The following is a 22,687-nucleotide window of genomic DNA, read 5'->3' on the forward strand; positions in this document are numbered from 1 at the left end:
CCACTCCAAAAGGGACATGCAAGTCCTGGGCCTCCTCCACCGCCAAATCCAAGTTACCCCACACCTGGAGGAAGAATGTCATATCTTCCACCCTGAGACACTCCAACCACACGGCATCAATGTCAATTTCACCAGATTCCTCATCTCCCCTCTCCCCACCTTATCCCGGATCCAACCTCCAACTCGGCACCACCCTCTTGAAATGTCTTACCTGTCCATCTTCTTTCCCACCTATCCTCCTCTGTTCCGACTACCAACATTTAAAAGACATCTGGATGGGTATATGAATAAGAAGTGTTTGGAGGGATATGGGCCGATGCTAGCAGTTGGGGCTAGATTAGATTGGGATATCTGATCGGCATGGATGGGTTGGACTAAAAGGTCTGTTTCCATGCTGTATATCTCTATGACTCTATCACCATCACCCCACATCTTCATCTACCTATTGCCTTCCAAGCTACCTTCCCCCCGTCCCCCCCAACCCCCACCCCCCATTTATCTCTCAGCCCCCTTGCCTCCCCCACCCCGACCACATTCGTGATGAAGGGCTTATGCCTGAAATGTCAATTCGCCTGTTCCTCGACTGCTGCCTAACCTGCTAGGCTTTTCCAGCGTCACACGTTTTGACTACTTGCCCAAACTACTGTTTTGAAAATGGGGTACTTTTGATGGACAGCTCTAACTCCTTATTGAAAGGAAAGTTTTGTTGACAGAAGACATTGAGCACTTGAAGGAAATGTTTGTTAGCATAAGGGATGAGTTGAAGAAATTGATTTTTGGTGGTTTCAACAGAATTTTTTTTTCTCTCAATTTTGACTTCTTCAATAGTTTAACAACTTGTGTTTTTTGCCTCCTGATTAATACTGGATAAAGAATAAATTGGTGGAGAGTGAATTTAGTGGGCTGGTCCAGAAGATTAAGATTGAAATCCATGGTGGGTTGGGAAGTTGGATATAGAATTGGCTTGGTTAGAGATGACAGAGGGTAGTTGCAGAGGAGTGTTTTTTTGACTGGACCTCTGTGGCCAATTATGATCCGTGAGGCTCAGTGTTGGGATCTGTTGTGTGTAACATATTTAAGTGATTTGGATGAAAATGTAGGTGGTTCGATTAGTATGTTTGCAGATAACGTGAAAATTGATGGAGCTATGAATAGTGGGGAAGGTTGTCAAAGGTTACAGCACAATATAGACCATAGAATCATAGAGTCATAGAGATGTACAGCACGGAAACAGACCCTTTGGTCCAATTTGTCCATGCTGACCAGATATCCTAAATCTAGTCACATTAGCACTTGGCCCATATCCCTCTAAACTCTACCTATTCATATACCCATCCAGATGCTTTTAAATATTGTAAAAGTATTAGCCTCCACCACTTCATCTGACAGCTCATTCCACACATGCACCACCCTTTGCATGAAAATGCTGCCTCTAGGTGCATCTTAAATCTTTCCACTCTCACCCTAAAGCTATGCCCGTTAGTTCTAGACTCCCCACTCCAGGGAAGACATCTTATCTATTTACCCTTTCCAGGCCCCTCATGATTGTATAAAGCTCAATAAATCACCCCTCAGCCTCCAACTCTCCAGGGAAAACAGCCCCAGCTTATTCAGCCTCTCTCTATAGCTCAAACCCTCCAATTCTCACAACATCCTTGTAAATCTTTTCTGAACACTTTCAAGTTTCACAACAGGGAGACCAGAATTGAATGTAGTATTCCAAAAGGGGCCTAACCAATATCCTGTACAGCTACAATATGACCTCCCAACTCCCATAGTCAATCCACTTACCAATACAAGCAAGCATACCAAACGCCTTATTCACTATCCTATGTACCTGTAACTCCACTTTCAAGGAGCAACGAATCTGCACTCCTACCATTAAATGTATAAGTCCTGCCCTGATTTGCTTTTCCAAAATACAGCACCTCGCATTTATCTAAATTAAACTCCTCCTGCCACTCCTCAGCCCATTGGCCCATCTGATCAAGAATCCGTTGTAATCTGAGATAACCTTCTTCACTAATCAGTCCTTGACTATCCAAGTACATGTAAATTCTGTCCCTTAGGATTCCCTCCAACTACTTGCCCACCACTGATGTCAGGCTCACCAGTCCATAGTTCCCTGGCTTTTCCTGATCACCTTTCTTAAATAGTGGCACAATGTTAGCTAAACTCCAATCTTTCAGCACGTTATCTGTGACTATCTCAGCAAGGGGCCCATCAGTTGGAAGTTTGGTGGAGAAATGTTAGATGAAGTTTAATTTGGACAAGTGTGAGGTAATGCATTTTGGGACGTTAAATGCGAGGGGAAAGTGTACAGTAAATGGAAGGACATTTAAGAACATTGACATACAGAGGGATCTTGGGGTGCAAGTCCATAGTTTTTTGAAATTGGCAACACAACTGTATAAGTTGGTAAAGAAGTCGCATGGCATGTTTACCTTCATCAGCCAGGGCATTGACCATAAAAGTCGCCAAGTCACGTCGAAGCTGCATAAAATTTTAGTCAAACCGCATTTGAGATATTGTGTGCAGTTCTGGTCACCACACTATGGGACGATAGACAATGAGTGCAGGAGTAGGCCATTCAGCCCTTTGAGCCAGCACCACCATTCATTATGATCCTGGCTGATCACCCTCAATCAATATCCTGTTCCTGCCTTATCCCCATAACCCTTGATTCCACTATCTTTAAGAGCTCTATCCATCTCTTTCTTGAAAGTATCCAGAGACTTGGCCTCCACTGCCTTCTAGGGCAGAGCATTCCATACACCCACCACTCTCTGGGTGAACAAATTTCTCCTCAACTCTGTTCTAAATGGCCTACCCCTTATTTTCAAACAGTGTCCTCTGGTTCTGAACTCACCAATCGGTGGAAACATGCTTCCTGCCTCCACAGTGTCCAATCCTTGAGTAATTTCACACATCTCAATCAGATTCCCTCTCATCCTTCTAAACTCAAGCGTATACAAGCCCAGTCACTCCAATCTTTCAATATATGATAGTCCTGTCATTCTGGGAATTGACCTCGTGAACCTACGCTGCACTCCCTCCAGAATATCTTTCCTCAAATTTGGACACCAAAACTGCATACAATACTCCAGGTGCAGTCTCACCAGGGCCCTGTCCAGTTGCACAAGGACCTCTTTGCTCCTATACTCAATTCCATTTGTTATGAAGGCCAGCATGCCATTAGCTTTCTTCACTGCCTGCTGTGGATGCATAGGAAGGACGTGGAAGCTTTCGAGAGGAGGCAAAAGAGGTTTACAAAGCTGTTGCCTGGATTGGAGAGTATGAGATATCACGATAGATTGGACAAACTTGGATATTGTTTTCAAGATTGTCTGAGACTGAGGCACAACCTGACAGAAGTATTAAAAAATTAAAAGATGTGGATAGGCTGGACAGTCTTTCCCAGTGTAGAAATGTCAAGTACTAAGGGGTATTGATTTCTGGTGAGATAGGGAAAGTTTAAAGAGATGTGTGAGGCAAGTTTTATAAACACAGAGGGTGGTCGGTGCTTGGAATGTGCTGCCAGTGGAGGTGGTAGAAGCAAATATAAAAGCAAAGTTGAAAAGACAACTAGGCAGATACTTGAAGTAATGGGGAATAGAGGAATATGAACCATGTGCAGATAGATGGGATTAGTTTAGAATGGCAGCATGGTCGGCACAGACATGATGGGCTGAATGGCATATTCCTGTGTAGTACTGTTCTATGTTCTAGTGAAGGAAAATGATGGGGGTGATGGATGGGTTTTGAGTTGGCACTGAATTGGCTTGGAGCTTAAATGTCCAAAGGAATTACTGGGTCAATATTAGTTATGATGGACATGGGAGATATAAGTAAAGCCATAGTCAGTAAATGTGGGCCATGGGGATGTATATGTAGCAATAATGTGTCATTGCATGTCATAAAGGATATTAGAGCCATAGGGAGCTGGTAAATGAACATAACGTGCCATATAGGAGGAAAGGTGAGAGAGCAAATTGAGATGTGAGATCTGGAGGGATGTTTCCTATTTATCATCTCAATTTTTTATCTTTGAACACAGCGTTGGAGCCCAGGGGCAGACTTTCCAATCACTTCCAGCCACTTAGGCCTTTCTGGGGTTGATCAATCTGACTCCCACTCCAGCCTGTGCCTCCCAGTCCAACCTGTACCCCTGGACTGAAAATCGGAAGCACTTTGGCTAAAGGATGGGTTCACAGAGCTGGGATTTCTCCACAGTCTACATGTCCAGTTTGTTGTTGTTATTTGTGATACTTTTATTCTTATATAAGCAGGTGAGACAATCAATCCCTAAAGCTCGTTCAACCATTTAAAAAGACTGATTCATACATCCATTCCACTCACCCCGCTTTGATCAAGATCACTTTATAGTGTGTTTAAGAAATATCTGTGATTCTCAGTCTTGAAGGTTTTTATTAATACAATATCCACAGCATTTTCCAGGAAATATTTCATAAGTCCATTGTTTTCTGTGCGATGCTTCCTGATTTAAGTCTAAATTGTCACATTTGGAGATTATTCCCCTTGCTTCAGAATTCCCCACTAGAAGAAATAATTTCTCTGCACCTTCCTTATCAAGTTCTCTCTTTTTAACCCTTTCGTACTCGATGTCTTGTTTTATGTCGTATTATAGCCTATTTGACAAAAAAAAACAGGTTAAGTTTCTTTTACTGTAATGCATGAACACCAGGCCTCAGAAGCTCAGCTAAACTGGTGTAGGGGAGAAAGATTCACATTGTTGGATTGGTGAAATCTCTTCTGGGGTAGAAATGACCTGTACAAGAAGGACTGATTGCACCTGAATTGGAAGGGGGCTAATATAATAGCAGGGAGATTAGTTGGAGCTGCTCGGGAAGATTTAAATGAGTAAGGTGGGGGGGAGAGGACTCCCAGAGAGATAGTGAGGAAAGAGATCAGTCTGACACTGATACATTTGGGAAAAGGAGCAAGTCAAGCAGTCAGGAACAAAGCAAAGAATGGGGTAGGACTGATAAATTAAACTGCATTTATTTAAATGCAAGAGGCCTAACAAGTAAGGCAGATGAGCTCAGGGCATGGTTGGGAACATAGGACTGGGATATCATAGCATTTGCAGAGAAGTGACTCAGGGATGGACAGGACTGGAAGCTTAATATTCCAGGATAGAAAGGGGAGCAAGAGAGGAAGGGGACTGGTAGTTTTGATTAGGCAGAAGATTACAGCTATACTTAGGGAGGATACTCCTGGGAATATGTCCTGTGAAGCTATTTGGGTGGAACTGAGAAATAAGAAACGGATGATCATCTTATTGGGATTGGACAATGACTCCCACAATAGTCAATGGAAAACTGAGAAACAAATTTGTAAGGAGATCTCAATTATCTGTAAGAATAATAGGGTGGTTATGGTAGGGGATTTTATTTTTTATAATATATTTTTATTAAGAAAAAAAAGATTTTTAAATATTACAACAAATACAAAGCAATGCAATTCAAAACAGTACAAAAATAGTACAAAACTAAACCCAAATAATAAAAATAAATTCCCCAACTCACCCTCCTATACAAATGTATAAACATATATAGAGAAGTATAAAATTTAAAAAAAAACTAAACTAGTTTAACTAACTAACTAAATACCTAACAACAAACAAATAAATAGTAATAACTCAGCCCAGCCAAACAAAACACTCATACATTCATAGTTCCTCCTCTCTGGATATTGGACTCATGAAACGCAATCGTTACGGCTATATAAAAGCCCTTGTTAGTGTGGCAGATAAATCTGTGTCCAGGTATTTCAAAAAGAGTTGCCATGTCTTGTAAAAATTCTCAGTTTTGTGGTGTACCATATTTGTGAGAAAATCCAGGGAAATATGCTCCATAACAATCTTCCACCAACTTGACAGGCCTGGGGGGGATGGGGGGGTGGGGGGTGGGGGGAGGTTTCTGATATGCAACTTAGCAAGATATTCTTCCTTGCACAGAATGTAAGAATATTGAAAAGCTTTTCCTTATGCGAGTCTGCAGGAAATACAATGGGTAGGCCCAAAAGGAGCAAAATAGGGTCCTTCTCCACCCCTACACCTAAAATCCTTTCATTGCACCAACCACAGCGCTCCAATATTTTTGAAGCCTGTCACAAGACCAAAGACAATGGGTAAGAGTACCCGTACAGAGCTTGCACTTGGGACATCCCCTACCTGGTTATTGTAGGGGATTTTAACTTTCCAAATATAGACTGGGACAGCCATAATGTTAAGGGCTTGGATGGAGAGGAATTTAAGTGTGTACAAGAAAATGTTCTGATTCACTATGTGGATGTACCTACCAGAGAGAAGGTGCAACTTGACCTACCCTTGGGAAATAAGGCAAGTCACATGACTGAGGTGGCAGTGGGGGAGCACTTTGGGGTCAGTGACTATAATTCTGTCAGTTTAATAGGAGTACACTGAAGAGGGAAATCAGGAGGGAAAAAAGGAGACATGCGATAGCTTTGGTAAATAGGGTTAAGGAGAATCCCAAAGAGATTCTACAAATACATTAAGGACAAAAGGGTAACTAGGGAGAGAACAGGGCCTTTTAAAGATCAGCAAGGCTGCCCATGCGTGGAACCACATGAGATGGGGAGATACTAAACAATATTTTGCATTAGTGTTTACCATGGAGAAAGATATGGAAGAAAGGGAACATGGGGAAATAAATAATGACATATTTAAAAATATCCACACTACAGCGGAGGAGGTGCTGGATGACATAAAATGCATAAAGGTGGATAAATCCCCAGGACCTGATCAGGTGTACCTTAGAACTCTGTGGGAAGCTAGGAACGTGATTACTGGGCCCCATGCTGAGGTATTTGTATCATCGATAGTCACAGGTGAGGTGCCAGAAGACTAGAGGTTGACTAACATGGTACCACTATTTAAGAAAGGTGGTAAGTACAAGGCGGGAACTATAGACTAGTGAGCCTGACATTGGTGGTGGCTAAGTTATTGGAGGGAATCCTGAAGACAGGAGTTACATATATTTGGAAAGGCAAAGGCTGATTAGGGATAGTCCACATGGTTTTGTGTGTGGGAAATCATGTCTCACTAACTTAATTGAGTTTTTGTGAAGAAGTAACAAAGAGGATTGATGAGGACAGAGCTGTAGACATGATCTATTTGGACCTCAGTAAGACGTTCGACAAGGTTCTTCATGGTAGACTGGTTAGCAAAGTTAGATCTCATTGGAGAACTAGCCATTTGGATACAGAACTGGCTCAAAGGTAGAAGACAGAGATTGATGGTGGAGTGTTGCTTTTCAGACTGAAGACCTGTGACCAATGGTGTGTCACAAGGATTGGTGCTGGGTCCATTGCTTTTCATCATTTATATAAATGATTTGGATGTGAACTTAAGAAGTATAGCTAGTAAGTTTGCAGATGACACCAAAATTGGAGCTGTAGTGGACAGCGAAAAAGATTACCTCAGAGCACAACAGAATGTTGATCAGTTGAGCCCAATGAACTCAGGAGTGGCAGATAAAGTTTAAATTAGATAAATGTGAGGTGCTGAATTTTGGAAAGGCAACTCAGATCAGGACTTACACACTTAATGGTAGGAGTGCAGGTTCATAGCTCCTCCAAAGTGGAGTCACAGGTAGATAGGATAGTGAAGAAGGCATTTGGTATTCTTGCTTTTATTGATCAGTGCATTGAGTATAGGGGTTGGGATGTCATGATGCACCTGTGTAGGACATTGATTAGGCCCCTTTTGGAATAGTATATTAAATTCTGGTCTCCCTGTTATAGAAAATATGTTGTGAAACCTGAGAGGATTCAGAAGAGATTTACAAGGATGTTGTCAAGGTTGGAGGGTTTGAGCTATAGGGAGAGGCTGAATAGGCTAGGGCTATTTTCCCTGGAGCATTGGAGGCTGAGGGGTGAGCTTATAGAGTTTTACACAATCATGAGGGGCATGGATAGGATAAATAGACAAGGTATTTTTCCCGGAGTGGGGAAGTCCAAAACTGGAGGGTATAGGTTTAGCGTGAGAGGGGAAAGACTTAAAATGGAACTAAGGGGCAACTTTTTCACGCAGAGGGTGGTGCATGTATGGAATGAGCTGTCAGAGGAAGTGGTGGAGGCTGGTACATTTACAATATTTAAAAGGCAACTGGATAGGTATATGAATAGGATAGGTTTAGAGGGATATGGCAAAAGGGACTAGACCCATTTATTTATATCTGGTCGGCAAGGTCGAATTGGACCAAAGGCTCTGTTTGTGTGCTGTACGTCTGTATGACTCCATGACTGTATGTCAACATGCCTTAATAAAGCATGAAAGCAGAATTAAACTGATGCATGCAAACTACCAAATCATGGAAACTATCCAACTCACTTCTCCCCTGGGGAAAGATTCAGCAAACGAAACATAATTTGCATGGAGGTACTGAAACCACAGATGAAATTAGTGCTAACACGTCTTGTGGATCCACTGCCAACAGCTGACTATTTGCATTAGCACAAGGAAGTAAAGTCTGATCCTTTGTTCAAAAAAAAACTATTCCTCTGGGTTTTTTGTTGTGCAAATAGTGTTTTATCCCTAATTCTGTACAACACCATTCTTTAAATTATGTGCTTAAAAAAATAAATTTGTGCAGAAACAGGGTGGTGCAGTGGCTCAGTGGTTAGCACTGCTAACTCACAGTGCCAGGGGCCTGCGTTTGATTCTATCATCAGGCAACTGCTTCTCTGGGTTTCCTCCAGGTGCTCCAGTTTCATCCCAGATCCAAAAAGATACGTAGGCTAGGTGGATTATCCACTGCACATGTAGGGTTAGGATAGGATCTGGATGGGATGCTCTTCAGACGGTCAATGCAGACTTGATGGGCTGAAGGGCTGTTCACACTTTTGGATTCTATGAACGTTTTTTTGTCAGTAAAATATAAAAAATGACAAAGTATGAAACTGCTTGTCATATCAGGGGGTGAATTTATATCAGAAATTGACTAGGAGTTAATTCTGGTGAGTTTCATGGAAGGTTCAAAGTGTTTTCTCATGCTACCTTTTCAAACTCACCTTAATATCTATGCACCACACCCTTACAGTGCCCTGCTTGGTCTACCTCCCACTCAGTGTTGGCAGATATATTCAGCACTACTGGAATATCCCAAGGTCCCTGGAGCCAGCCCCATATTTAAAAGTCAACTATTCATCTGCTCAAAGGCTGGCAGTTGTTCTTTATGGTGAACATTATGGTAGAACAACCACGAAACAAAGCTTTTCAGGACAGTAAGTGGCAAGACTGACACTTAATGCACACTTATATGTGCAATGGTGACATGTATTATTATTTAGGAACTAAGCAACACAGCTTGCACAACCTTGGCTTCACTCCATCTTAGATTGCTGTCCAAGTGAATGTCACTCTTTCCCCATTGCCCAGGATCTTCTCATTGTTGAATTTGGAGCCGTGACATTAAGGAAAGACCTCAAACATTTTACAATATTCACTTGCATTTGGCAACAGCAATAACAAATAAAATTCAACAGAAGCTGCATTAGCGATTTTTGAGAAGCTGCATTCTTCGCTGGGAGCAGAAAAGGATTGCTTGCCTTTCAAACAACAATAGATTTACAGTCAATGAATGATTGCTACAACCAGCTCATCCACTAGTGTTGGGTGTGAATTAAGTCATAGAATCCCTATACAGCGTTGAAACAGGCCCTTCGGCCCAACAAGTCCACACCGATCCTCCGAAGAATAACGCATCTAGATCCATTCCCCTACCCTGCCTGGATTGTTGGACTTGATGTTATTATGCTCTATTAAATAGAAAGTGATGTTCCTCCTGCTCAATGTCCTCATTTTCCTCTTTGGGGGACTGCTGCTGTTGCTATCCCAGCTCTTCTGATCTCATCACATCTTCTATTTGCCTGCTACAGTTGTGCAGAGAATAGCAAACTGGGATTGTGTGACAGACTTTATCCAGACTGTATGTAAAACTCACATTGACCGATCAAAGGATTCAAACCTCATCTTCGACTGACCTATCCTCTGCTCTATGGTGGCCTTGGTCAAAGAATGGGCTGCATTGTATTCTTTGCTCAGCCTCAATCAGGGATTGTATAACAGAATCATTAGTCACGGTTTCAGAGGGTAACCAAAGTCTCCCAGTAGCTATCCTGGTAAGGCATCAGGCTCTTAAAATGAACCAGGGACAATTTAGGCACCTTCTGGGCTGGCTGGCATATCTGGTCATCATCCATTTCTCTATGCCTTTGATCCATTGCAGCAACAGCAACAATAATCCCTTGAGTGACTGGATCTATCAGTCACACTCCCACTGGAGCTACGTGGGGGATATATGAAACAGAATAGGGAGGGATTATTATTATTATGGGAAGGATGTGACTGAACTAGAGATGGTGCGGAGGAGACTTACCAGGATATTTCCTGGGCTAGAAAGTTTTAGTTATGAAGAGTGATTTGATAGACTGGGGATGTTTCCCTTGGAGCAAAGGAGACTGAGGGGGAAACATGAGGTGGAGGGATCAATGACCAGGGCATAGGTTAAGGCAAGGAGCAGGAAGTTTGAGGGAATGTGAGGGGTCTTTTTAAAATCAGAAAGGGTGGTCGGAATCTGGAACTCACTACCTGTCAGGATGGTAGAGGCAGAAACTCTCAGAGCGTTGAAGAAATATTCAGATGTCCACTTATGATGTCAAAACACACAAGGCTTTGGGTCAAGTACCAGAGAAAGGGATTAGAATAGCTAAATGTTTGCTTTTGACTGGTGCAGACGTGATAACCTGAAGGGCTTTTTTCTGCATTGTGGTCCTTTGTGATTCTATGATTATAAACATTGAAAACAGGAGGAAATAGAATTTTTGTGGGGAGTGGGAAGAAGTAGTAAAAAAAAATTGAAAGCTACTAAACGAATACGATGCTGTAAGACAGGATCTGAGGAGCATAAGTTGGGAGCATAGGCTGTCAGGGAAGGATGTCATGGAAATGTGGAACTTTTTCAAGGAACAGATGCGACGTGTCCTTGATATGTATGTACCTGTCAGGCAGGAAAGAGATGGTCATGTGAGGGAACCTTGGTTGACGAGGGAGGTTGAATGTCTTGTAAAGAGGAAGAAGGAGGCTTACATAAGGTTGAGGAAACAAGGTTCAGACAGAGCTTTGGAGGGATACAGGATAGCCAGAAGGGAGCTGAAGAAAGGGATTAGGAGAGCTAAGAGAGGGCACGAAAAATCTTTGGCGGATAGGATCAAGGATAACCCCAAGGCATTTTATGCGTATGTGAGAAACATGAGAATGACGAGAACGAGGTAGGTCCGATCAAGGACAGTAGTGGGAGACTGTGTATTGAGTCAGAAGAGATAGGAGAGGTCTTGAATGAGTACTTTTCTTCAGTATTTACAAACGAGAGCGACCGTATTGTTGAAGAGGAGAGTGTGAAACGGACTGGTAAGCTAGAAGAGATACTTGTTAGAAAGGAAGACGTGTTGGACATTTTGAACAACTTGAGGATAGACAAGTCTCCCGGGCCTGACAGGATATATCCTAGGATTATGTGGGAAGCAAGAGAGGAAATTGCAGAACCGTTGGCAATGATCTTTTCGTCTTCACTGTCAACGGGGTGGTACCAGGGGACTGGAGAGTGGCGAATGTTGTGCCCCTGTTCAAAAAAGGGAATAGGGATAACCCCGGGAATTACAGGCCAGTTAGTCTTACTTCGGTGGTAGGCAAAGTAATGGAAAGGGTACTGAGGGATAGGATTTATGAGTATCTGGAAAGACACTGCTTGATTAGGGACAGCCAGGACGGATTTGTGAAGGGTAGGTCTTGCCTTACAAGTCTTATTGAATTCTTTGAGGAGGTGACCAAACATGTGGATGAGGGTAGAGCAGTGGATGTAGTGCACATGGATTTTAGTAAGGCATTTGATAAGGTTCCCCACGGTAGGCTTATGCGGAAAGTCAGGAGGCATGGGATAGAGGGAAATTTAGCCAGTTGGATAGAAAACTGGTTAAATGGTCGAAGTCAGAGAGTGGTGGTGGATGGTAAATATTCAGCCTGGAGCCCAATTACAAGTGGAGTTCCGCAGGGATCAGTTCTGGGTCCTCTGTTGTTTGTAATTTTTATTAATGACTTGGAAGAGGGAGTCGAAGGGTGGGTCAGTAAATTTGCAGATGATACGAAGATTGGTGGAGTTATGGATAGTGAGGAGGGCTTTTGTTGGCTGCAAAGGGACTTAGATATGATGCAGAGCTGGGCTGAGGAATGGCAGATGGAGTTCAACCCTGTCAAGTGTGAGGTTGTCCATTTTGGAGGGACAAATAAGAATGCAGAATACAGGGTTAACGGTAGGGTTCTTAGTAAGGTGGAGGAGCAGAGGGATCTTGGGGTCTATGTTCATAGATCTTTGAAAGTTGCCACTCAGGTGGATAGGAGAAAGTGAGGACTGCAGATGCTGGAGATCAGAGCTGAAAATGTCTTGCTGGAAAAGCGCAGCAGGTCAGGCAGCATCCAAGGAACAGGAGAATCGATGTTTCGGGCATAAGCCCTTCTTCAGGAATGAGGAAAGTGTGTCCAGCAGGCTAAGATAAAAAGTCCCTCCTCCCTACCTTTTATCTTAGCCTGCTGGACACACTTTCCTCATTCCTGAAGAAGGGCTTATGCCCGAAACGTCGATTCTCCTGTTCCTTGGATGCTGCCTGACCTGCTGCGCTTTTCCAGCAACACATTTTCAACTCAGGTGGATAGAGCTTGTAAGAAGGCCTATGGTGTATTAGCGTTCATTAGCAGAGGGATTGAATTCAAGAGTCGTGAAGTGATGTTGCAGCTGTACAGGACCTTGGTTAGGCCACATTTGGAGTACTGTGTGCAGTTCTGGTCGCCTCACTTTAGGAAAGAGGTGGAAGCTTTGGAGAGGGTGCAGAGAAGATTTACCAGGATGTTGCCTGGAATGGAGAATAGGTCGTACGAGGATAGGTTGAGAGTGCTAGGCATTTTCTCGTTGGAACAGCGAAGGATGAGGGGTGACTTGATAGAGGTTTATAAGATGATCAGAGGAATAGATAGAGTAGACAGTCAGAAACTTTTTCCCCGGGTACAACAGAGTGTTACAAGGGGACATAAAGTTAAGGTGAAGGGTGGAAGGTATAGGGGGGATGTCAGGGGTAGGTTCTTTACCCAGAGAATGGTGGGGGCATGGAATGCGCTGCCTGTGGGAGTGGCAAAGTCAGAATTATTGGCGACCTTTAAGCGGCAATTGGATAGGTACATGGATGGGTGCTTAAGCTAGGACAAATGTTCGGCACAACATCGTGGGCCGAAGGGCCTGTTCTGTGCTGTATTGTTCTATGTTCTATGTTCTATGAATAGATGAAGAACATATGCTGGAAATCTGGAAACCCAGGACCAGCATCAGTGTCCAGTGGATTTGGAGCTGTACCTTACTGTGGAGCTTCCCACCATAGGTGACCTCACAATGGGGTGAAGATGCAGGGGAGCCACTGTTGTTTGTCATTCATGGAATGCTGTGCCGATGAGAGAGTGCCCTGCTCTGTTTACAGTTTGATGCCAGAATGCTGTGTCATGCTGTCCAGTGATTCTGTTGGGGTCACCATGATTTTGGAATGGCCCCTCCATATCAGGTTTCCATGTTGGTCACATCTAGGAATTTGTACCATCACCGTCCAGATGGAGGATTCCACTTGATCCTCAGAATCTGTTCTTCTGACAATTAGAGGATGCACCAAAGTTGTGGGATAGATAATGGGGATCCATGAAAGTTGCAGCGTTGTGCTGAGCTCTTCAGAAGGAGCTATCTCCTAAGCATCCTATAGCCCATCAGATAAGCCAATGCAAAACAGGCAGGATTTCCTGTGAGCCTCATTCGGGGGAACTCAGTTGTGAGAAGTTATCTTTCACTGATTTCAAGTGCGTTGGTGCTGCTGAACCCAGCACTCGCTGTTGAATAGCAACTGCAAGTGAGATTTAATTTCATTTCTATATGGTTGATTTCTAAAAAAATGGCTAAGGTTACAAAAATAGATGGAAAATTCTTAACATTTGATTGTCTCTCTCTCTCTATCATAAGAACAGGAGTAGGCCAATCAGCCTGTTTCAACATTCAACGAGATCATGTCTGCTCTGTGTCCTGGCTCCATATACCTGCCTTTGGCCCATATCCCTTAAAACCTTTACTGGACAAAAAATTACCTTTCTCAGATTTAAAATTAACAAATGATCCATCATCCATGCTGTTTGTGGAAGAGAGTTCCAAACATCCACTACCCTTCGTGTGTACAAATGCTTCCTAACATCTCTCGTCTACAGTCTGGCCCTAATTCTCAGACTATGTCCCCGATTCTAGAATCTCCAACCAGTATAAATAGTTTATTTTAATCTACCCTATCTTTTCCCGTTAATAATTTGAAGACTTCTTTCCAATTACCCTTTAACCTTCGAAATTCTGTCGAAACCGGCCCTAATTTGGATAATCTCTCATCCTAATTTAACTCCTAAAGTCCAGGTATCATTCTTGTAAACTTACATTGTACTCCCTCCAAAGTTGATATATCCTTTCTAAGGTATGGTGTCCAGATCTTGTCATAGTACTCAAAGGGGGGTGGGGTTTAATCAGTGTTTTGTATAACTGCAGCATAATTTCTGTATCCTTATACACCAGTCCTCTAGATATAAGGGCCAGCATTCCATTAGTTTGCTTGATTATCTTCTGTTTGTGACATTTTAAAGGTCCATGTCCCTGAACCTCCGAGTCTTTTTAGCTTCATACCATCTAGAAAGTACCCTGATCTATCCTTTTTCAGGTCAAAAAGAATGAGCACACACATTTTGCTTACACTGAATTCTATGTGCCACAGTATCAATTTTAAGCTATCATTTACGATGTCAACAACCAAAAGAGAAAATGCTGGAAAATCTCAGCAGGTCTGGCAGCATCTGTAAAGAGAGAAGAGAGCTGACATTTCGAGTCTAACTGACCCTTTGTCAAAGCTCTACAATGTCTACAATGTCTAACTTTGTCTCATCGGAAAATTTGGATATATGACTTTCTGTACCACTATCCAAGTCATTAATAAACAATATGAATAATTGAAACCATACACAGATCCTTGTGAGACACCACTGATCCAACCTGCCAATTGGAATACCTAGGCATGCAATTCCCTGGTTTTCCTCTTTTGCCAGTCTTAAAAAGCAGACTGACGTGTGCAATTTTCCAATCCAGATGGATGACACCTGTATTTAGGGAACTTTAAAAGATTATAATTGGGGTATCTACAATGTGCTTCTGTACCTTCTTTAACACCCTTGAATGGAAAAGTGTCAGGTTCTTGGGTTTTATCACTCTTTAATTTCATTAATTTCCTCATAACTGATGTTTACTTGCATTCACTTTATTCAGTCCCCAATCCACTATTAATTTCCTTAGGATTTCCAGCAGACTACCCTCCTTTTCTACTGTAAATATTGAGGGCAAAGTAATTTTTCAACATGTCTGCCATTTTCCCCTCTAGTCCTGACAATGCTTCATGCTAGTCTGGGTGCTATGGAAAGAATAGGTACTGCTCAGACAGGGTTAGAAAATTGTAAAGTGCTTAGGATGGCGATTTTCTGTACTTTCATTCATCTTGCAGTTAAAATGCCTTTAGCTCCCACAACTCTTGCTGGGAATTGTATACATATTTATAAACATGATAACAAATTTACAATGAAATGCCATCCACACGTCACTTGTTTGCACTCATAAGGTCATATTTCTCCTTTCCCTCCCACTGAGTCTAAGTGCAGTCCTATTGTTTGCAGCTGGAGTGGAGGGAACACAGTCTAAAATGAAACTTGTTTGCCGTGGAATTTTGGTGGGGTGACCTGAGGGTGGATATGACCAAAGGCCCAGACATGTTGAGTGAATCCTGTCCAGAGACAAGTTCACTTTCCTTGCCTCAAACTTCCATAAGGATAGGAGGCAGGATGAAGATTGAAGGCCTGGGGGTGGCAGATGAAATTTCTGATGAACCTGTGTGTAGTTCTTCCTCTGGTTGGGTATCGACTGATAATACCCTGTCTCCTTGTGAGGAAGGGACAGCTGCACACCAAAGACCCTTGTCCCCTTATCATTGTTGCTAAGTCCCAGTAGCTGGAAGGATAGAGTGCAGCACTGTACATGTCAGCAGACATTGAGTGTGCTGGACCTACCTGGTCCAAAGTTGCCACCAGGTTTAGTGTGATGTCCATGTTTCCACTGGCTGTCCAAAGGAAAGCGGATGATCCTTCTCTCCATCAGCCTGCCCAGTGGGAGCACCAGGTCTCTGTCAGCAAATTGGAGTGCCACCTTGTCTCTATCAGCCATCTCTGGGCAGGTCCTCTGAGGCAATAGTGAAGGAATGATCCTGACTGACTAGACTGCACAGCCTGGGTGAAATATAGTTAAAAATCACACAACACCAGGTTGTAGTCCAACAGGTTTATTTGGAAGCACTAGGTTTTGGAGCACTGCTCCTTCATCAAGTGTTTGTGGAGCAGGACCATTAAACACAGAATTTATAACAATAGATTACATTGTCATGCAACCAAAATGGTATGCTGAACAAACCTAGATTGTTGTTAAGTCTTTCATCTTTTAGAATGGGTTGCAGGTTTCCGCTCATTGAAAGCTGCTAGTACTTTCAAATGAACCTGTTGGACTACAACCTTGTGTCATGGATTTTTTTTTTAATAGATATTTTTATTAGAAATTTAACATTTTTACAAGTTTACAAAAATAAACAATACTCTCAAATATAAACATTGATATACAATTAAATCAAATATACAATAGCCAAAATTTAACAAAAGAAGAAAGAAAAAAAACCGAAAAAAAAACTCAACTATCTACTAATCTAACCGATAACTAACCAGAGTGTATATTTAAGTCTCTTACATGCTCGGAATGTGTTAACATCAGATATAATAAAACCGTATTCGTGCAGGATTCCTCTCCTAAGGGGCCCCGGACCAGCCAGGTTTGTAATCTCAATTAAATAAAAGCCCTTGTTAGGATAGCCGAGATATCTATATTTATGTAATTCAAGAAGGGCTGCCATATTTATAAAATAATTCGGTCTTTCGGTGCACCATATTTGTAAGGAGGTCAAGGGGAATACATTCCATAATTAATCTGTGCCAATTTGAAAGTCCAGGAGGGCCCTCAGCCGCCCAGTTCACCAAAATAGTTTTCCTTGCACAGAAAGAAAGAATAGAAAATAGTCTCTTCCCATACATGTCCAGGGAGGGAAAGTTCGAAAAGCCCAAAAGGAGAGAAAAAGGGTCCACTTCAATTTCCGTGCCTAGAATTTCTGTCAGGGTACTTGCTACTTTAGTCCAATATCTACGGATCTTATGACAGGTCCATAGGCAATGTACAAGAATGCCCACCTCTATCTTGCATTTGGGACACATTGGAGATGCTCCTGCCTTAAATTTTGCCAGTCGAACCGGTGCTATATGGGCCCTATGAAGTATCTTCAGCTGGATAGCCTGGGTTCTGTTACAGATAGTAATTCTAGCGTTTTCCCAAATATCATTCCACGTTTCTATAGAGATTTCTAGTCCCAAATCCTGATCCCACGTTTTAAGCAGATTATCCATATCTCCCGATACTTCATCATGTAGTAAATGATAAATAGTACTGACGGAAGATACCTCCACTGGTCGTAGGACACTACATTCTCTATCTGATTTATAAAGACTATCTAATAACGTAGTCTTCTTCTGTATATAATCTCGAATTTGGAAGTATCGAACGAGGTCTCCATTAGGTAATCCGAATTTCTGATGCAGCTGTTCAAAAGATATCAGGACCCCATCCTTAAATAGGTCCCCTAGACATGAGATACCCCTGGATCTCCAGAGTTTAAAAGTGGCATCTGTAAACCCTGGTTGGAATCCCCATGCTCCCACTATCGGTGCATAGGGGGATGTTTTATGTGAATTGCCCTCATTTTGCCGCATTATATTCCAAGCCTTAATTATGGTTAGTATTATAGGGTTTTTACAGTGATCTGTAATGATTTTCCTCTTGTCTGAAAATAAAAGGTTAATAAGTGGGTATTTTACTTGAGAGGCCTCGATGTCCAACCAGATTGATTGGGGATCAGACAAGACCCAATCAGCTATGGAACTTAATAGGGAACTTAACTGATATTTCCTAAAGTCTGGGAAGTCCAATCCTCCCCTTGTCTGTGGAAGCTGTAGCTTCTTCAGCTTAATGAGGGGCCGTCTATGATTCCAGATAAAGGAACCCAACCAGCCATATAATTTACGTAGAGCCGTCCTCGGCAGCATCACTGGAAGCATTCTCATAGGATATAGGAGACGGGGCAGGACATTCATTTTGATTAGTGCTATTCTACCCAACCAGGAAATTGGAAGGTCTCCCCATCGCTGGAGGTCCTGCCTTATCCTTTCCAGTAAATGCACAAAATTGTACAACTGACCAAATACTGGAGTAATAAAAATGCCTAAATATAAGAAGCCCTCCAGGGACCAACGAAAGGGAAAAAGGGATCCGTCCACTAGGTGGGGTGTCATAGCAAGGCCACCCATTGGCATAGCCAATGAAAAATTAATTTTATAGCCTGAGAATGCGCTAAATGTATTAATAACTTGGATTAGGCAAGGTACGGACATCAGAGGATTACTGAGGAATAGAAGAACATCATCTGCATAAAGGGTAATTTTATGTTTACCTGTACCAATCCTTGGGGCCACTATATTAGGATCAGCTCGTATAGCTTCTGCTAGTGGTTCAATTATTAGCGTGAATAACAATGGCGAGAGGGGACATCCCTGACGGCAGCCCCTACCCACACTGAAGCTATCCGAACCTAATCCATTGATAACCACAATTGCTTTGGGATCACTACACAATGTTGAGACCCATTTGGTAAACACCTGTCCAACGCCAAACCTTTCCAATGTGTAAAACAAATATGACCATTCAACCCTATCAAATGCCTTTTCTGCGTCTAATGAAACTACTACTTCTTGTATCTTTCCCTGATGGCAGGCTTGAATCATATTCAGAACCCTTCTAATATTATTGGATGATCTACGGCCCTTAATAAACCCCGTCTGATCCTCCTTTATAATATGTGGCAGTACCCTTTCTAGTCTCAGTGCTAACGTTTTAGAAAGGATTTTAAAATCTACATTTAGTAAGGATATTGTTCTGTATGACGCACAATCTTCTGGATCCTTTCCTTTTTTAAGGATAAGAGAGATATTTGCCTCTTTCAGCGAAGGCGGGAGACAGCCCTGACTATATGCATAGTTATACATGTCCATAAGTGGACCAGCCAATATTTCTGTAAATTCTTTATAGAATTCAGCTTGAAAACCATCTGGGCCCGGTGCCTTACCACTCTGAAGTTGCCTAATTGCATCAAATATTTCTTGGACTGTTAGAGGAGCATTTAGGACCGATACCTGTTCCGGAGTTAGGCCTGAAAAGGTCAAATTTTTTTTAAATGACTGCATCCTCCTCGTCCTATCTTCACAATCCTGCGATTTATATAACTGAGAATAAAATTCTCTGAAGATCGGATTAATCGTTTTATGATCATGAGTCAGAATACCCGTACTTTCCTTGATAGACGTAATAATCTGAGGGGCCTTTTTTTTCTTTGCAAGAAATGCTAAGTATTTACCCAGTTTGTCGCCATATTCATATAACCTTTGTTTTGCAAATAATATTTCCCTCTTAGCCGTTTGAGTAAGCGTAGTGTTTAGAGCTGTCCTAAGAGCCGTAATCCTTTGCAATTTAATAATAGAAGGTCTATCAGTGTATGCTGTTTCAGCTGCTTTTAAGCGAGCTTCAAGCAGACGCTGTTGTTCTCCCTTCAATTTCTTCTGGGTCGCTGAGTAGGAGATGATCAAACCTCGCGTGTAAGCTTTAATGGTCTCCCACATCATTGATGGGTTGCTAGCTGTACCTGAATTAATTTCTAAAAAAATTTTAAATTTTTGAGAGAAGTACTTTACAAATTTACTATCTTTCATTAGGAAGGGGTCCATACGTCAATGCCGAGGGGATGTCCCATTGTTCCTCGCCTTAGTTTCCATATATACAGCAGCGTGGTCGGAAATTGCTATACTACCTATTTTACAGGATGATATAGAATTTTAAAAAATCGAGGGGGCAAAAAACATATCAATTCTAGTATGACATTTATGTGGATTGGAGTAGAAAGAAAAATCTCTGCCCTGTGGATGAAGACTAATCCTAATTCTTTGTTCAGATCCATCAATTGTCTAGATCTGGGAGATACTCCTGCAGTATTCTTGGGAATCCTATCTATTTCTGGATCCATAATACAATTAAAGTCTCCCCCTATAATTGTATGATGGACACCAAAAGCCATCAATTTTGAAAAGGCTTCTGTTATAAATTTAAAGGGGTGTGCCGAGGGGCAGTACAAATTTAAATTTAAAATTTAAATTCCTCTCCATTTATGAGGGCTTTAATCAAAATATATCGTCCAGATTCGTCTTTTATCTGCTTTAGGATTTTGAAAGGGAAATTCTTCCGAACAAGAATAACAACTCCCCAGCTTTTTGAGCTAAAAGAAGAAAAAAAGGCCTGATCAAATCCACCCTGTCGTAATTTCAAGTGTTCTTTATCCGACAGGTGTGTCTCCTGTAGGAGAGCTATATCAATTCTTTCCTTCTTAAGATTTGATAATATTTTCTTCCTTTTGACTGGCGAATTACTCCCCTTGACATTCCAGGTGCACCACTTAACCGACTGATCAACCATAATCATCTGGGCAAATCCGAGACCCCTCGGGAGGGGAAACCCTATCCAGAACATCCTGAGCATAGAGCATATAAAATTTACAAAAATAAAGCCTCTCTAATACACTCACACCAATACAATAAAAAACTATTTCTAAATAAAAAAAATATAAAACGTATCTAAGTGGAGATTTTCCCCCTTGTTCCCAGGGGGTGTCACTTCCTCTCCAAAAGGCCATCATATCCTCTCCCAACCAATGCCCTACCCTTGACCCAGGCACTCCTCCATAAAATGAGGAGAATTCAGATATAATACAAAGCTAGAGCTAACAGTGAGCACCCTACCCCCACCCATACCAACACCTGGATATATTTGGTAATGTTAATACTATATATAAACATTTAACTATAAAATTACAACCTCAACAAATAATAATTAAATATACTAATACAAAATAACAAGGGAGAAACCACCCCGCTCCTAAAGACAGAGGTAAAATTTAATAAGGTAACCACCTCCCCCCACCAACATTAACCAAACCCCCCAGCTTATATATATATATATATATATATATACATACATACATACATACATACATACATACATACATACACACACACACACATATACATACATCCCACATATATACATAAAATAATAAAAGAAAACAACCCAAAGGGGGGGGAGAAAATCAAACCCCTCTCCCCACCCCCCCATGATAATATTAATCAATAAAGTAAGAAGAAAAAAAGACGGGGGATATAAACCAAAGTGGGGGGAAAGGCAAATCAACATCCATTATGTCTTACAGTTTATCTAAGAGAGTCCAAGAATTCCTTAGCCTTTTCTGGCGATCCGAAGTTATACACGGATCCTTCATGGTTAAAGCGTAGCGTCGCTGGGTAGCGTAAGGAGTATTGAATATTTAAGTCCCTTAAACGCTTCTTCGCCTTGTCGACTGCCTTCCTCTTTCGGACCAGAGCTGGGGAAAAGTCCTGGAATAACATGATCTTGGATCCTTTATAGATCATAGCTTGGGGGTCTTTTCGAAGATTTCTAGAGGCTTCTAGGAGTATCTGCCTCTCCTCATAGCTCTGCAGTCGGAACAGGACCGGGCGTGGGCACTGGTTCGAGCCGGGCCCGCGTATTACGACCCGGTAGGCCCATTCTACCCTTACCTGGCCTGATCCAGCCTCCAGATTTAAAAGCTGTGGCAGCCACTTCTCGAGGAACGCTGTAAGCTGGCCTTCCTCTTCCCGTTCGGGAAGGCCCAGCAAACGAATATTTTTTTGGCGACCTCGACTATCGAGGTTGTCAATGTGATTCTCTAAGGTCCGTACTCGCTGTTCGAGAGTCTGGACCTGATCCACGGCCGATTGCGCTGTAGTTTCGGAGGTCGCGGCCTTTAGCTCCGCCCCTCCGACTCGGCGCTCGATCTCCTTAATGTCTCGGTCGTGCTTCTGCAGCGCGGCCGAGAGTGAGTCCCATCGATTTCGGGACTCCTCGATAAAAGCGTTGATCTTCGTATCCAGCTTGGAGATCATCTCCACGAGGCTTGTCACCGTAGGTAAGTCCCCCGGGGCGGCTGTGGACGCCTCTGCTGCAGCTGCAGCTGGAGAGGATGGGGGAGGGGTTCCTGCTTGCTGAGAGCTGCGGGCTCCCTTCCCTTTGGTCATTTTTACTAAATATTAGACTGTTTAAATGTAATACTAAGCAACTAATTAAATTAAACAGCTATTATGAATGATTTGGTGAGTGTGATGGGGGTGGGTGACCCACTTTATCCAGGTCTTGGGAAGAGCACTATAGACTCAGACTTGCTGGGTCGCCGCCATCTTGGATCCCCCATGTCGTGGATTTTTAACTTTGCCCACCTCAGTCCGACATTGGCT

The 22,687-nt window shown here is 42.4% G+C and overlaps 1 pseudogene; it reads right to left on the reverse strand.

The window, feature by feature from the left end:
- Nucleotides 1–22,471, reverse strand: part of LOC148149730 (uncharacterized) — a 74,779-nt pseudogene extending 52,308 nt beyond the window's left edge.
- Between the last annotated feature and the right edge of the window lie 216 nt (nucleotides 22,472–22,687).

This window comes from Chiloscyllium plagiosum, unplaced genomic scaffold, assembly GCF_037043375.1.
Source record: "Chiloscyllium plagiosum isolate Xiang-an unplaced genomic scaffold, Cpla_swu_hap1 HiC_scaffold_6, whole genome shotgun sequence".
In the NCBI taxonomy this organism is placed as follows: Eukaryota; Metazoa; Chordata; class Chondrichthyes; order Orectolobiformes; family Hemiscylliidae; genus Chiloscyllium; species Chiloscyllium plagiosum.